The sequence below is a fragment of the Coptis chinensis genome, unplaced genomic scaffold (assembly GCF_015680905.1).
Source record: "Coptis chinensis isolate HL-2020 unplaced genomic scaffold, ASM1568090v1 utg1364_pilon_pilon, whole genome shotgun sequence".
NCBI classification, from domain to species: Eukaryota; Viridiplantae; Streptophyta; class Magnoliopsida; order Ranunculales; family Ranunculaceae; genus Coptis; species Coptis chinensis.
The window spans coordinates 58778-64315 of NW_028238101.1; the positions used below are offsets into that span (position 1 = coordinate 58778).

At 36.9% G+C, this 5538-nt stretch overlaps 1 long non-coding RNA gene and 1 pseudogene across 1 annotated transcript; one reads left to right on the plus strand and one right to left on the minus strand.

Moving 5' to 3' along the window:
- Window positions 1–583: 583 nt before the first annotated feature.
- Window positions 584–1936, minus strand: LOC147474086 (fructose-bisphosphate aldolase 2, cytoplasmic pseudogene; annotated as a pseudogene).
- Window positions 1937–2556: 620 nt separating this feature from the next.
- Window positions 2557–4276, plus strand: LOC147474087 (uncharacterized). Its single transcript, XR_015210122.1, has 3 exons — window positions 2557–2953; window positions 3048–3090; window positions 4204–4276. It is a non-coding gene; the product is annotated as an uncharacterized LOC147474087 (long non-coding RNA).
- The last annotated feature ends 1262 nt before the right edge of the window (window positions 4277–5538 follow it).

Here is a 5538-nt window from a genome sequence, read left to right on the forward strand (position 1 = left end):
GTTCGGCTAATGATTACTCTCTCTCACAATCCCAATGGTTACAACCGTTGTGCTAATCCTTCTTATTAAACTTCTTTTTTTGGTGGTGTGACTTCTGGTGGAAGAATTGAGCTTCAAAGCTTTGTCGCTAGTCATAAGAAGTCTCCAAGATTTGTAACAATGGGAGCTATAAAGGAGAGTGACGGTGATGGTCGTAGAGTTTCTTTAGCTGAAGAATGAGATCCTCTATTAGAGTCCAAATTCAATCGTTATGTCAAATAGAATCAAAGATGAATCCAGGGGAAAAATATAGGGAGTTGTATACACCACCTAAACTCTCATTGACATTAGCATGAAGCCTAATCCAAATGAAAATGGCTAAAAAATACAAAGTCAAAACACATACACTATAAAGAGGTTCAAAAAGAGCAAAACATAAAATTCATCGAGAAAGCATTAAAACAAGACAAATCACTTGAGAGAAACATTCGAACTCAACAAACATGCCCCCAAAATTATTAAATCAGCCTCACTCAACCACGCAGAAAAAGATCTAAACATTAAGCCTTAAAGACGGACTTTATCTCCAAATTTTCCCTCAGATCTACTCATAAAATCGCAATACTAAAACACAAAACTTCATCAAGTACTTGTAATCCTTGACATGAAGGCCTTCGAAGCACCATCTCCAACAGCTGCATCACCCTTGTAGGTACCAAGGGTGGCCTCCGAGTTTGCCTTTACACCTTGCGAGGAAGGCAGCTGCGCTTCTCTCCACGTGCATTTTCCACTTTTCCGGACCATGCCTTGAGAGTACTCTGCTGGAGAGCACGTCCAAAGGAGAATGAGAGTGACCATGGCTTCTTTCCTTTGAGCTGGTTCATTGCATTAAGGTTAATTGTGGCTGCTCTTCATTCTCGTCACCGACAAGAACACCACCGCAGAGGAGCATTTGGGGCATTGTTTGTCGCAAGGCACACACTGCGGTCGGGGAATGACCTGCTGGGGCTACCTTCTTGGCATTGAGTCACCATGTTGGGCTTCAATAGAGTTCCCTTGAGCAGAACCTTGTGGTCATTCAATGCCTTGTAACAGGCAGTACTCGCTCGGTCCACATCAACACAGCGGTCAATGTCATGAGATCCATCAACCAAGATCTCTCGCTCAACGATTGGAACGAAACCATTTTCTTGACGGATGATGGCATACCCGCCAAACCATTAGCATTCTCATTAATTGATTTGGATAGACGCTTCCCAATTGTTCAAAGAGACTCATCAGCAGCAAGGATACCCTTCCGAGGGGTGTACATTGGCAATGAGTTCATCCAGAACAAAGATTTGCTTTTCGCCTTCCCTCCGGCCTCTCTTACTCCTTTTCCTTGCAGTGCCAATCGATTGCTTTCGCGCTTTCCTCTTGCCTTTAGGGAAGTCTTCTCTGTGTGACCCAACAATTTTACTTTCTAGCTCCTTTGTGGTTCTCCCCTTGGCATATTCAATCTCTCCTCTGTTTCAACTAGAGGTGACTTCAGAGTTAGGCTTGGCGTTTCTTCCTTCCACCATAAATGCGAAAAAATACAATTACACCATTCAACAATTTTTCTAACGGATTTTCATGCTTAGAAAGAACTTGTACCATAACATATTAGGATATATAAATATCTCGGTGTTACTTGCTGGCCTCTTGCTTTTAATTGATCGGGAAGTCAATTGTTTATGCTCTAATAGTTAATTGTCTACTAGGAATACCACTATTCTATTACTATCGATTTGCAGGCCATATCTTTCAAAAAGAAATAACTTTTCATTGAACACCAAAGAAATAGAAAGTTTCACATTGATTTTCGTTTGTATACCTTGGGACCACGATCAACCAAATTGAGCCCATTCATTTCTGTTTCAAGCAAACAATCAAGAACAACTTGTGAATGACTTGAATATGCATAACAGCTCTCCATTGTGTTTTCTCAAGTTATTCGCTACAACAAATGAAATATTGGAAAATTAGTATATAAAATGTAAAACAGAGTAAATTGAGTTCCATATCAGAAGTGAAGAGCATACACATACCGGAAGAGCAACATTGCACAGTTCTTCATATGTCATCCACCTGCCTTCGCTCATTATCTAATCAAGTAGGCCTATAAACAAGATTTGGAACTTAAAATTCTGAATAGAAATAAGTAATGGGAGTGGAATTTGTGTGTAATAAATAAATAATTAATTTAGAGAGATGTCTTAATTTAAAAGGCTTGGAAATTCAAGAGAGAGATAGAGAAAAAATAGATCGAGAGAGAAACCGTACCTGTTTGAATCCTTCTTCGTCGGCACTTGAATGGGGGTTGAATTTCTGGAGATGGTTCAGTTTTTGTAGATTCAAAAATTTCTGGAGTGGAGAAGAAGACCATGAGAGATAATCAAAAATTTCGCATTTTTTTGTTTTTAGGTTTCCGAAATAATTTGAAATTTCGCGTTTTTATCAGAATTAGATCTGATGATTTCATCTTGAGATCGGACGGTTCAAGAGGAGTGTGAGATAAGAGTGTCACTATAAGAGTGGCACTCTAGACAAATATATATACGGTTTGTCTAGGGTGCCACTCTTAGAGTGCCACCCTTATCTCACTCTTCATTTGAGCCGTCCGATCGAGCCCTCTAGATCTTCAGATCTAATTCACCCAATTTACTGATATTTACCGATATTTCGATATTTCATCATCTTCTCTTAAAAAAAAACCGATCTTCTCTTAAAAAAAAAAAAACCGATCTTCACCAAAGAGTTCAAACCGATCTAACAAAAAAAAAACCGAAATTCAAAACCGATCTAACCAAAAATTAAGACCAAGAGACCGATCTAACCAAAAAAAGAGACCGATCTAACCAAAAAAAGAGAGGGATCGACTAATCCGAGCGATCTACAAAAACAACCATATATTGCTTTGTCAGATTTGATTTCCATCTCTTCTTTTGCTGCGGTATGTGAACTTACTGGTCTAATTCACCACATCTAATTTAGATCTGTTTTCCGTTTATGTTGTTAGGTTCTAAAAAGGTTATTTTTTGTTGCAGCGGTATATTTGGTGGCTCAGTACGCTCGCGTTGAAATCAAAAGGTTAGAAGCGGCATGATACTTCCTTTTTCTGATAGCATTTCATATATCTTTAACTTATATTAAACTGAACCTTATTCGTAATAAAATTAAACCAGTAATATTCTTTTTTGTTTTAAGAATGTAAATTTACTTATGAAGTGGATGTGATTTAACTTGCATCTATGTCACATGACTAGAAGCAACAACTAATAACTGATAGAAATATTGGATTCGAGCATTTTGCTTACTGTATTATTTGGAAGATCCAAATGCAATATGACTAGAAGCAACAACTAACCTATCCAATATCCTTGAATACTCGACACCACCCCTATTTGTATTAGCTTTAGAGTCGTTTTAACTGCTGCAACTGTGCAGCTACTCTCATGCTTAGCAGTTCAAGGAGCTAAATGTGTTTAATTAGGTGTTAGCATATTTGATGAACTCTGTCAGAGTTCGGTGAATTCTGTCAGAGTTCTAAATTGCCGAGGGGAAGTTAGGTGAATTTGTCGAGTTTTGAATTCTGTCAGAGTTTTGAACTCTGTCAGAGTTCTAAATTCTGTCAGAGTTCGGTGAACTCTGTCAGAGTTTTGAACTCTGTCAGAGTTCTAAATTCTGTCAGAGTTCGGTGAACTCTGTCAGAGTTTTGAACTGTCGAGTTCAAAACTCGTCGAGTTTTGAACTCGCCGAGTTCTAAATTCGGCCGAGTTCGATGAATTGTCGTCGAGTTTTGAACTCTGTCAGAGTTCGGTGAATTCTGTCAGAGTTCTAAATTCTGTCAGAGTTTGGTGAATTCTGTCAGAGTTTTGAATTATGTCAGAGTTTTGAACTCTATCAGAGTTCTGAATTCTGTCAGAGTTTTGAATTCTGTCAGAGTTTTGAACTCTGACAGAGTTCGGTGAAGTAGCATATTTGGTTAACTCTGTCAGAGTTTCGATGTTTAAGTTATTTACACTGTTTATGTACATTGGGATTTTTTTTATTTGTTTAAGTTATTTATATTTTTAATTTTTTCGATTTATAGAAATGGAGACATAGACATCAATGTTATGTTTATCCAAGTTCAAAATAAATAAATCATTAAATCAAACAATGAAGTTATGAACTTATTGTCTCTCCTGTTGATATCACTAGATTTTTATTTGAGGCCATATCGACCGGAAAGATCGCTTGCTTGATTCAAAATAAATATATAGCTCGCATTTTCGTAACTGTTCTATCTTTCTATCTTTTTTTTTTTATATATATATAATGTTATGTTTGATTCAATTCTTTTGAATTTAGACACCCATTTTGTACTTTCCCCGTTGATGAATTACATGACAAGATACAAAAAGAGTAAACACAGTTTAGCTAAAAATAGATGTTGAGTTAAGTTACTATTAGAGAGAATAAATCATGCTTATTTTCATTATTGATTTTGAATTAATAATTTAATTAACGGAAGAAGTTATCGCGAGAGGATTTTGCATTGTAAACTCCTCGGCTACTAAGACAAATTTTAAAATGAAAGTATATTATGAATGCTAACCAATTTGCTGCATTTTTATTTTCTTCCTTTGCTTTTGGATTTTTTGTTTTGTTCGGTGAAAGAGAAAGAAAAAATGTTAAGGTTTGTACGTTTCATCACTCGTCACTAATGCTATACTCATCTTCACATTATCTATTATAAATTGATAATTATGGCTAAGCCTTAACTCTGCCATCCAACAGACATTTCTGTTTCAATATTAAGAATACATCCTCCAATCAATTCCATACATAGGACCTACAGGTTAGTAGTTGGTACTTACTCAACAAACTACACAATCCTACCGTGGAAGGAGTCGGCAGAAACAATGATTAGTTAAAATCAAGGTATTAAGATGATTGATATTTTTTGGTAAAGAAGTAGATGGATAAGTTTAACCGCATGTTTAAGCCCATACAATTAATAATAATACAATTCTTAGGACTTTGTTGAGGTTTCATCTGAAGTTCGGTGAACTCGTCGGGTTGGTGAACTCGTTCGAGTTTTGAACTCTGTCGAGTTTTAAAATTCCGAAGTTCTAAATTCCGCCGAGTTCCAATGCCTTTCCTTTAGCGTCCATGGGTTGGTTATTTGTTGGACGTAAGAGTATAATTCATTCTTTAATCTTTTCTATGATTCATTCATTATATTATCGATCATGTAAACGGAGACCTTTCTAAGGTTCCCTAGATCTTATCCCACCAAGGTAAAGGTGTTGGATCAATGCCATCGCCGGGTTCGATCGCTGGTACCGGGTCATTTATCCTATATATGCAAATGGAGGGAGGATCTTTACCCTTCCCTTCGACAGCCCATTCCTTCCTAAAGTCGAATAGCGGGATGAGGAAATAGTATGTAAATATAGCAACAGAAGACTAAGGGTGGTAGAACCTACTCCTTTCTTTCTTCTCTTATGATATAATGATCTTGCACGATCTCACCGGGCGGGTTTTAAAAAA